The sequence below is a fragment of the Oryx dammah genome, unplaced genomic scaffold (genome assembly GCF_014754425.2).
Source record: "Oryx dammah isolate SB20612 unplaced genomic scaffold, SCBI_Odam_1.1 HiC_scaffold_3, whole genome shotgun sequence".
Taxonomy (NCBI): Eukaryota; Metazoa; Chordata; class Mammalia; order Artiodactyla; family Bovidae; genus Oryx; species Oryx dammah.
This window is the reverse complement of record NW_024070187.1, coordinates 41,878,585-41,890,869: the sequence shown is the minus strand read 5'-3', so window position 1 is coordinate 41,890,869 and position 12,285 is coordinate 41,878,585.

The following is a 12,285-nucleotide window of genomic DNA, read 5'->3' as shown; positions in this document are numbered from 1 at the left end:
CACTCCACCAGCACTCCTCACCTTGCCAGTTACAGAAATGTAAGCAGTGAGAGTTGAGGCCCTTTCTAATATCTTTCAACCATTCAGAATGTAGCTACCTTACTGGATGCAGATAAGGGAGCAGCGGAAGAGTAGCATTTCATCTGGGACAATCTTACTCCCACTTTTATGAGGTGGTTCCCCTTACCACTGCCTCTTTGGAAGAGCAGGAGGACAGCTAAGATTTTCCTTAGAGAAGGCTCTGAAATTACGTATTTTTTAAAAAAATTGATTAGTTAAGCACCAAAGTCAAGTGCCACCCATGGTTGCAAATTCATTTCTTAGTCTATTTATCATCCAAAATTTTGCCCAGTAAATTATTCTACATGGCTTCCCAGAACTATACAATGTATATTAGTTTCCTAAGGCTGCCAAAACAAGTAACCACAGACAGACTGGGTGATTTAAAAAAATAATTTTTTTTCCCTCAAAGTTTTAATGATGGGAGTCTGAAGACAATCAGAGCCGTGCTCCATCTGAAACCTATGCAGGGAATCCTTCTTTGCTTCTTCTAGCTTCCGGTGTTTGCTGACAATCCTTTGAGTTCCTTGGCTTACAGATACTCAACCCCAATCACTCTCTCCATCACTACATAGCTGTAGTTTTGTAGGTTTGTGTCTTTACATGGTGATCTCTCTCCTTTAGTCTTTTCTTCTTGTTATAAGGATACAGTCATATTAAATTAGGTGCCTATCTTATTGCATTATATGGGGCTTCCCTGGTGGCTCAGATGGTAATGAATTTGCCTGAAATGCATGAGACCTGGGTTCAGTCCCTGGGTCTGGAAGATCCCCTGAGAAGGAAATGGCAACCCATTTCAGTATTCTTGCCTGGAGAATGCCATGGACAGAGGAGCCTGGCAGGCTACAGAGCATGGTGGGTTGCAAAGAGTCCGATGTGACTGAGTAACGCTTTCTTTCACTTTTACTTTCTTTCACTGTATTATACCTCTTCTTAACTTAACCAGCCATATCTGCACTGACCGTATTTCCAAATACGTTTTGTGTTCTGAGTACTGACAGTTAGAACTTTAACACATATTTTGGAGGAACACAATTCAGCCCATAATACAAAGTCATTGCATGAATACCTAAAAGTGCTAAGACAATACAACATCAGCAACCCATCCAAAAGATCCAGATGTGAACAAATATTTACATTCCTAGAGAAAATTTAAGGCTTAAAAATCAAATGTTCTTGCTTTGTTCAGTGATATGACAGTGCAAAACTCCTGAAATTAGGGTCCCAAATTTATCTCATTCTGCTGCATCTCCACCAGAACATCTATGTTGTGTTCCTCCAGGAGTCCTCCAGCACAACCAGGAATGAAGGTGATGCTCCATTGAACTGTTCACAACAAAGAATTAGTTCAATACAGTTTCTTTCGTGTTTTCCTTTCTCAAAAGTCTGAAGAGTTTTTAGGACACACAGATAATTACAATACTCCCAAGTCCACATAATTTAGAGAACAAGACAAACCCCAGTACCAAAGGCAAGGTTAATTCTCCCAACTCAGCATGGGTACAATCTTAATAAAGAAGAAAAAATCCTAATAAGTGAAGACATCCAAGTGAAGGAGGAGAGTGAGTGGTAGATTATGTCTATGTTTGATGCTTTCCAGCAGGTCCACTACTTATAACTATGGGACCTGGAGCAAGAAGACATATAAATGGAGGCTTTCATACCATTGTTTAAACGTTCAAAAGTTATAGATCAAGTTAAGCTATGAAATACAATATGTTCTATCCTCCTACCTAGACAAAAATATAACCTGGAAGTCAAATTAAAATTTAGAACTCTCAGACTCTTCTGTGTTCTTATTCTAACCATCTTTTTAAGAGCATTAGACCCCAGGGCATCCCTTTTCTCCTGTACCCTGTGATCATGGAGTTAGTCTCAGCAGCTCCCTCTAATTTATTTTCAGTTTTTGGATCTACCTCAGTCCCTCTGTTTCCAGAGCTACTACACACTTTGCCTGAGTTCTGGTTCCAAGTTCATCTAAAATATCTTCAGTTTGGTTAATTTGCTCTTTAAGGTCTTTGCACTCTTTCCACGTTCACCTGCCTCCTGAGAGAAGACAGTCTAGATAAAATCCATCTTTGGTAAATTTGTGGCCTTTAGATTTGTGATGGCAACTTTTTCTCCTCCTTTGTTCACAGAAACTTTTCCCATGGATCAAGAACACCACTAATCTCGACCTGTTTATCAATAAAACACACTACTCTTCCAGGATTGAAGCAAGTGTCCAAGCATCTTGAATAAAAACCATTGTCAGAATTTTCATAATTGACAAGCCTAGAGCCAAAGTGGAGTAATGTGATGGAAAGGTGGGGAGAGTTAATTGCTCTATGACTCTGAAAAATCCACACACAACCAAGATGTGTGTCTTTGAGAGTCCCATAATCAACCCTCTTTACAGGTAGTTCACAGAAAAGAGAGTGAGAGAGAAAAGAAACGGAATAGGGGCAGCTAATTTATTATCCTTTATAAGCTCAAATCTAAAAATCAGTCTTTTGCCTGTTCCAGTAGAACTTAGCTGCTCTTTGCATTTTCAAGTCCTGTTCTGAAGTTCTAGGTGAGAACACAATAAGAGCAACAACAATAAAGATGTTGTGACAAATACTGATAGAGAAAAAGTCAGCATGCTGCAGAATTGCTCATTTGAAGTGAGCTTTAAGGAGAAATAAAAATAGCCTTTTCCTTATAATCTAATCACTTTCTCAGTTAAGCCTGAAAGGTCAAAGCCAGTTTTAAAAGTCAGTTCACTCAGTCCCCAGGTGACTAGGCTCAGCACGGCCCAGGTGAGCTTCAACAACAAAAACAACAATAAAGATACACAACTTTAAAACGTTGTTCATTGTTCTGTCTGGTCCTTACTCTCACACACAAAGAAAAAGAGGTGTGGTGGCAAAGGGGCTGGCAGGTGGGGGTGTGTTCAATTCCTTCCAAAGAAATACAGAGAGGTCGAAGGAATAGTCAGCATTGTCCACTTACATCATGACAATGTCTCCTGTGGTTTTACAGGTGAGAAAACCACATGCCTTTGCATCACAGGCCGAAGCACACTGATTTTACTGAGGATGAGCAAAGCTCTGCACTAGTACTTTGAGATAAACAAGAACAAAAGAAGGCTTCTTCTTCCCTCAAGATTTTACTGAGGATGAGCTAAGAGCTGCACTGGTACTTTGAGATAAACAAGAACAAAGGAAGGCTTTTTCTTCCCTCAAGATTTATCTTGCGGGAAGGAGAATAGCTTTAAATGATGGCCCTTTTTGGTTCTGAGAATATATGAATCTAAGGTTATCAATTTCTCTGAACCAAGACAACAACAATTAGGTTACCTTGGAAATTTCTCTATGAGTAAGAGAAATCATTCAACTGGAGGAGTGGACAAGACTTCAGGGAGAAAGGGCCATTTGAAATAGGACAGGGTGGATTGAAGTTTATATTCTATGACTCATGTAACTATTTCTTTGTAATTCAACTTATTTTGCTCAAAAGCCCCAATTCCTACCTTTTGGGCAGCAATGGATTCAATTTGATAATCTCCAGGTCCATCCATGTTGCTGTAAATAGCATTCATCCTTTTTAATGGCTGAGTAATATTCTACTGTATAAATGTACCATATCTTCTTTATCCGTTCATCTGTTGATGGACATTTAGGTCGCTTCCATATCTTGGTTATTGTAAATAGCGCTGCAGTGAACATTGGGATGCATGGCTCTTTTCAAATTATGGTTTTCTCTGGGTATAGGCCTAGGAGTGGGATTGCTGGGTCATACGGTAGCTCTATTTTCCATTTTTTAAGGAACCTCTGTGTTTTTCTCCATAGTAGCTCTACCAATTTACATTCCCACCTGCAATGTAGGGAGATTCCCTTTTCTCCACACCTTCTTCAGCATTTATTGTCTGTGGCTGGGATGAAGGGAGAGTAAGAACTAGAGTTTGACTTCAGTTTAGGTTTAAATAATACTACGAAGAGCCATGATTATAGAGTTTATTCAATAAACTAGGAGGAACTATTAAAATGTTTAGCTTTGTGAGCAATGTAACTGAACCAAGTCTGGGGGAAAAAAACTTACTGAAACAGTCCCCCATAGGAACTCAGAATAGATGTGACTTTGGGGGGAAAAAAATCATAATTTACAGAAATAATACATGGACAAAGGAGTCCTGCAATCTAGAAAAGATCCCTTTCCAAAACCTGAACTAATAAATTTTACCCAAAAGACCATAGAACTCTCTCAAGTAAAAACTGTTATTTATATCATTAGGCATACACATAGTCTTGAGAAATACAAGACACATCAAAACTTTTTTTTTAAGAATATTAAATATAGGTCATTCACAAATTCCCCTGACTGATCACACCAAATGTGTTCAAGTTATGCTTCGATGACTTACACTCTGACAGCCTGGCGTGACTTCCGAGTGGCAGCAGCTGAGATGTGCTTTAAAAATAGATTTTCTTTAATTGGATTCCAAATCAATTAAAATCACATTAGGAACATAATTGTAGAGATACAACTCATAAAATGATATCTTTTAAAATAAACTAAAATCCAGGGGGTTCTGGTGTAATTACGGCTTGATACACATAGACAGCCTCATACTTTTCAGTCACCACCTGCCCAGATGCAGGTAGATGTTTCCATTACTGAAGAAGGAAAAGTTGGAAAAGTGTGTCAGCTGCAGATGTGGGCACCAATAAAATGTATAGAGCCCCACTGGTTCACGTGTAAGAAAATCAAAAACCTTGTAGATATTTCATCATGGTTTTGGACACATTCTACATCCTTTCTATCAACTAATTAACCAGTAAGAACACACTGAGCAACACCCTCTACTACTTACTTCTACCCATTATTCAAGATCCAACTCACATCCTGTTCTTTCAACAAAGCTAAGCCGCTTTCCTCAGCTGCAGTTATCAGTTGGCTCTTTAGAACAAGGATGATACAGTCCTTTGGCTTTATCACTTCAAAATTCTCTTTAACAAAGACTTGGTCCTTGTTCTCAAAGGGTGGTCCCACACCAGCAGCAGCAGCACCACCTGGGCGCTTGCCAGAAACGCACAGTCTCAGGCCCCACTCAGATCTCCTGGATCAGAACAGCAGTGTGACAAGATGCTCAGGTGGTTTGTCTGGACGTTAAAGTTCGAGAAGCAGTAGTATACTTTGCCTTGTCCTTAGCAGAGTGCCTTGGGAAGAACTAATTCCCAATGTACAATTTTAAATAAATTCTTTTTAAATTCTGACATATTAGCAAAATTACATTAAAAAATTGAGCCCATTTTTTCCTCCTTTCCTTCTGAGTGGTAAGAATTAAATGAGACAATTACATATAATGTGCTTATACAAGGCAATTACATTTAAAGCATTTAGAGTGCCTATCATTGAGCTTATTAAATGTTACTTAATAACATCATTATCTGGACTCTTTTGCCAATTGGTTTCTTTACCCATATAGGCATGATCTCCCTATTTTGGTCGATGTATTCCAATATAACTTGGTTGAATTTTGCTTTCATTTTAAAAGGAGGGAAATGACACAATATTGCAGAATCATTATTTTAAAAACCAGTGGAAAAGGCAATGGAAACACGAACTTTTTCTCTTGTAGCAGATGACTGTGAGCCTTAATGTGAGGAATACAATTATTATAATCATTGTAGAGAACATTTAAGTAGCCACGGGGTATCTGAGAAAATTCAGAGTCCACAGAAGATATATCTTCTACCCAGCATAGTGCTACAAAAATGATTTTTGTGAGGGAATGGGAGAAATCTTCCTTCAACCAAAGGAAATTTCAATTTTCAGCCATCACCTTGTCAATCTTGCTCTTAAAAATCTCTTTAAAAGAAGATATTTAGGAGAAAAAAAAAAAAAACAACTTTGTGTTAGAAAAAGTAGACACTTCCAGTTTCTGGAAGGAGTCTTGAAGTAAAAGCCCATATAAAAATGAAGTACATAGTTTAATTGTCCTTTTATCAGATTGGGGGTGGGTGTGTGCCTGATAAGATTCCCTTCAGCAGCCTATTGACTCTTTCAACCTTGCCTCTTGAAACCTTTCTGAACACAGGAGCTGATACTGCAGGTTTTATATTTATAATGATTAATTAATTCTGCACTAAGCAATGTTCTTGACTGCAAGAACAAAATCCACTTTAGAAGGCCTAAATGACAGCTTGCCTAAAATAATTAACACTCATACTGATAGAATTGAAATGTTCTTACTCTACCTATGAAGATTTCAGCAATATAATTACTAGTATTTCTAATTGTTCTAGAATTATAATAAAAATAAAGAGAGTTTGATAAAACAATAGTGCTAGTTGCTCAGTCGTGTCCATCTCTTTGTGACCCCATGGATTGTAGCCCACCAGGCTCCTCTACCCATGGAATTCTCCAGGCAAGAATACTGGAGTGGGTTGCCATTTCCTTCTCCAGATAAAGCAATGGTGTCAATGAGAAAAATCAAGCAAGGGCTAGGAAATGAAAAAACAACATTTAAATGTGGATACACTTTAAATTATTATATACTCAGCAGGCACAAAAACAGGTAGTTTGGTTGGGTGAACTACAAACAAAAAGATGGTGCCAGTTGTGGTCTAGGTTTGGAGAGAAAGCTTTGAGGACACCATTGTAACTCTCTGGCACCCCAGTGAAGTATTATGTAACTGTGGCTTCTGAATGTCAGAGATTTAGCATTTCCTTGAAACTCCTCAGCCCTTGCTGTCAGCTTTGACTATTATCTAGTTCATCATGGGACTTTAAAATCTCCAAATTTAAGAGTTCTGACATCTGGTTTGCGTGACTTAAGGGGCAGAATCATGTGATACTGCCTCCTGCCTTTTCCTGTGAATCTCTGAGTAGAGCTCATAAAATTACCCTACAAGTGGAAGCTTTCAACTGAAGTAAACTCAGGGTAGTGCCTGTCAGATTACGTCTCTATAAAGTGACAGCTTTGCTGATAAAACACTTTGATGGCATCCTCACACTTTTCACTCTCCCATCTCTCAGTTTCATATTCCCTAAATATGTAGTAAATGAAATCTAAATATTTCCTCCTGTTCTCCATAAAATCCTCACTACCTTTTAAAAGTTTGCTTTGAAAAAGGTAAAAGCAACCGAGTTCCTATTTTGAGTGAACGAATCAGTTTTTTTTTTTCTTAAAAGCAAAATAATATAGACCCTTCTTTTCTTTGTAGATTTAACCAATGTTGTCCAGAATTTCACTGACAGGATTGATTCATAAAATCTTTGATCACATTTTCCTTTTTGTTAGTTATACTGTGGCAATCTTGCTGGGGCTAGCAACTTCAATGCCTTCCATAGCTTGGAGAATTATCCAAATCGACAGAGCTGTTGTCTAAAGCTCCCCAATCCAATGTGGTAGCCGCTAGCCTCTTGTGGATTTCAATCACTATTTGAAATGTGGCTAGCTCCTTTTAGGGGCCTCCCTGGTAGCTCAGTCTCTAAAAGACCACTTGCAGTGCGGGAGACCCAGGTTCAATCCCTGAGCCAGAGAAGATCCCCTGGAGTAGGAAATGGCAACCCACTCCAGTATTCTTGCCTGAGAAATCCTGGGGACAGAGGAGCCTGGCAGGCTACAGTCTATAGGGTTGCAAAGATTCAGACATGATTTAGCAACTAAACTGCCACCACCTGCCACCACTGAGATGAGCTAGAAGTACAAAATGCATAATGGATTTCAAAGACCAAGCACAAGAGGAAAAAACAGTATATAAACTCATTAGTCATCTCCTATACATGGTTGAGTAAAAAATATTTTAGATATATCAAGTTTGAAAAATAAAATTAATTTCACCTTCTTTTTTAAAAAATACCAACATTTAAAGGAAAATAATTTTATTATTTACTTATTTATTTTTGGCTATGCTGGGTCTTCACTGCTGTGCCAGCTTCTCTAGTTGTGGCAAGTGGGAGCTACCCTCTAGTTGCGTGGGAGGTTCTCACAGCGGTGCCTTCTCATGCCACAGAGCTCAGGCTCTAGGTACACAGGCTCTGTAGTTGTGCACAGGCACGGTTGCCCCTAGGTATGTGAAATTTTCTTTGCATTGGCAGGCGGATTCTTAACCACTAGATCACCAGGGAAATCCTCACTTCTATTTTTTTTTTAACTTGTTTTAAAGTAACTACTAGATAATGTTAAATCACACTTGTCTCTTATTTTGAGGGTTTACATCCTATTTCTATTGGACAATAGTAGTAAGCAGAAAGCTATACACTCAATATTTTACAGACTCCACCTCTGTATGTTCTTAGTACAGAAAGAGAGTAGACCTAGGAATCTGAGAATCAAGGCTTTAGACCCTCTTTCTTGGATTTTCTATCAATGAAAATCAGAATACTCACTTCTCAGAGTTACTGTAAACAATAAACACATAAGCTCTCAAAGGGTCAAAGGTAATGCCTGGCAATGCTGTAGAAGAAAGAGTTTGAATTTGTCTCACTGGACAGAATAACGCCTTGGAATAGGTGCCTCTTCCCAGCACCATGGTTTTAGGTCAGGTAACCTCCCAGCATCAATTTTTTTTCACCCGCAAAAGAAAGTGATGACACAGCCTTGCCAGGTCGTCATGGTGACAGCACAGGGCTCAACGAATGGAGGTCATTATTAACAGTCTCCATAAACACAACCGTACTCCTTTTGCTTTCTGCAGTTTGCTGCTTAGCAGGAGCCAGGGATGGTTTTAACGAATTTCAGATACATTGTACAATTTAGCCCTTCACCATGACCACAAAGATGGTAACAGCTGCAGCTTGTAGAGACTTGCCCAGGCACTAAGCAAAGAGCCTCACTGTGTCACCTTACAGCCTCACTGGTAAGGAAAATGGAAACAAAAAGCATCATTAGACACACTTTAAGGACAAGAATATTGAGACTCAGGCTAAGTCATCTCCCAAAGTCCCAAAGTAGGAGACAGAGCTGAGCGTCAAATGTGTTCCTTTTCAGTTGTTCTCTCAATCACGACAACCCTGAGTCTGCCAGCATCCTCTCTCCTTCATGGCTTTGTTCCTTCCTGCCTTTTTCCTTTCCTTCCTGCTGTCCTTCCCTTCCTCCTTCCCACCCCATTCTTCCTTTCTCTATGTCTCCTTTTCTTTTATTCTCTCTTCTCTCCAATCACTTTCAAGGTGCCTCTTCAGACGAATACATCTTTTTTTCCCTCCCAGCAATGTCTAGTTCAGTGGATCAAATAACTGTTTAACTTTTCTTAAGCATCTCTATAAAAACCATCTCTGTCTGTGATGTTGTTGTACTTTTAATGGTAAATTAAGATGTGGTGTGTTACTGTTCCTCTAACATATAACAGGGGCTTCGTGCTGCCACGGAGGTGCCTCTGGAGTTGCGGTCACTGACTGTCAGATGTCCAGGCAAAACAGGCACAGAGCGCTGCTGCCGGACTCCAAACTGACAGTAATATGCATCATCTTACAGCATAAGACAGAGAATCCTGCACTCAACAGCATATTGGACATCGTCTAACTTCTATGTTTTACACCACCACCATCATCATCGTTTCTACATTTTATAAATAAAACAATTCTGCCCCAGAAAGATTTTGACTTGATTTTCACTTTCATATAACTATTTGGCCATTAAGGTCTACAGTTAATCCTATGTTCTTTATATTACACTAGTCTATACTCCAAGCTTCATTATCTTTAATAAATAGCTAAAATCCTATTTTTAAATCGAAAGTTCCATTCAAGAAAAGAAAATCCAGGGAAAGCAAAGCAATATTAAAATTTTTGTGGCTGAAACCCATTATTACTTTTTTGCCTACATTGCTATATTACTATCTAATTATCTGTATTACTCTTTATGTATATCTCCTGACCCTATTTTAAACTTGACCTTTCAGCATCCAATGGAAGATCGGTCACTTTATGTCAGAGCTGAAAATCCACCTGCCTAGTGTTATACAAATCAAAACAACAAAGTTATCAAGTCTGGCTAATTTCTCAATCACGCTTGTCTCCTTTCACAAATCTAAGCCCTTGGTCCACGTTAGGTATTATCGTTGTACTTAGGACTGGACTTGACCATTTTAAAAACCACTCTGGGAAAACATGTAAGCTGAGTGAAACCCTCTAAGCATTTTGGATCAAACTTTACCAAACATCTGTATATCTCTAATAAAGCTTTTCAAACTTGGGAGCATCACTTCCTGTTTATCCACTCTCAGTAACAGTGAGCCACTGTGCAACACTAGGGGAGTGGATTATTTTTTCCTTTTTTAAAATTGGACTATAACTGCTTTACCATGTTGCATTAGTTTCCGCTGTACAACAAAGTAAATCGGCTATATGTATACATATATCCCCTCCCTTCCACCCCTCCATGCATTTTAAAATGCCTTCCCCAGTAGAGTCATTTCAATTTGAAAGAATATTTACAAACTCATCTTTGTGGCAGCTTACTCCCACCATGTTTCATACAATTTCCTCACCATCTCTATTTCTTGTCACCTTCCAAAATCAATTATTGTGATTATATCTTCTAAAGAAGGTGGCAGAAATGATCGTTTATTGTTCTACGTCTTTAATTCGCTGATGAGAAATGAACTACAAATTTATTAACCTTGACCAGAGAGTAATAAATTTGATGGAAATAATGTTAATTTGTAGCAACCTCTGTACACGTTGACATCTCTCTAATCTCTGAGGCTGGTTACCAGTCCTTCTGATCCATATCTCTAGCAGAGGAATCTAAATCCTTCCCATCTGATGGGGTCATTAGTTCTTAGGAGAGTTAGATATATTTTCCAATTATGCACTCTGGTGAGTGAACAGAGAGAAATCATCAGAACCAGTATCTTTAAACAGCATCAATGGAGTAGCTTTCTATCCCCAGCAGAGGTCTGGGTAGCATATAAAACCAGATAAGTAGAGGCTGCCCTGCCCTCCAGGAGCTTCAGTATATATCCATTCTGTGGATATGTAGAGGCGTCAAGCATGCATTTCTGCTTCTATGTGGTGGACACAGCACTCAGTTATATAACATACAAATATTGGGTTTTAACAGCACTTATTACTGTGGTCTCTATTCATGAAGCAAATCCTGTAGAATGGAACTAAGTTTCCTAAGAGAGTATATTTTTAAAACTTGTGTTGACTACCATTTTGCTTCAAGAAGGAGCCATAAATTGAACTTGAATTATAACTCAGTGCCTGTCTACAGCCTCTTCCTCTCACATCAATCAAACTGTGGTACAAAGATGCAGATTTCTGAGAGACGTGGGGTGGATGTCCCAGGGAATAAATACTATACAATACATCAGACATATCCTTTTTATAATGTAGAGAGAATTGTTTAGCTGAAAGGAAATAGATCCCTATTTCTCCCTTAACCCTGGACATAACAGATTAAGTGTGAATGTGTTCCCTTTGAGAGTGATCATTCTTGGATGCCTGATGACCTGACCTATGTGTTAAAGGTATTTCACGTTCCTTCCCCTAAAGTCTCTCTTGATTATATCTCGAGGACTCCTGGCAGTGTGACATGCCCTCTGAAGTGTTTTCTTGCTTTACTCCAGCCCATGAGTTGAAAACCTATTCTAGAAGCTTCGCCCATTTCTGCTTCCTCCAGGGTTCTCAGTAAGATCAAAGATGTCCATGTAGGGGTCTGAATCAGAATGTCCATCCTCCCTACATAGTGAGCCAAGGGGCTGAGGGGTCCCAAAACAGCACTGCCCCCTCTCAGGCCTCACATGGGAGGAGACACCATGCCATGTTGCACACAGAAACGAAGAGAAGCATCCTGTGTGACCTTAGGCATATTTCTAAACTCCTCTATTCCTCAGATTCTTCAGCTCTGAAATAAGGATCACACTAATAATAACAATAGTGCCTGTGTCATAGGTTTCCCTGCGCACCAAAGGATTCATACATAAAGGACTTAGACTAACACCAGACACATAACAAGCACACTATTGATTGAATTGCTAATAATTCTCACAGTTACCCTTCTAGGACTAACACTGTCAACTTGCAGATGAGGAAACCAAGGCCCATAGAAGTAATGTCACTTGTCCAGGATAACCCAACAAGTAGGTGACAGGCCAGGGATTGAGAGTCAGAGATACCACAACTCAAGCTTTTAAGTCTCACTTTTGACTTGTATGCAATAAAATTCAAATCTGCTGATTATCTAGCAAGAGTCTTATAAAATTCCCATTTGAGCCTTCTACTTGAATATCTCCAGTTCTTGCATAGTGG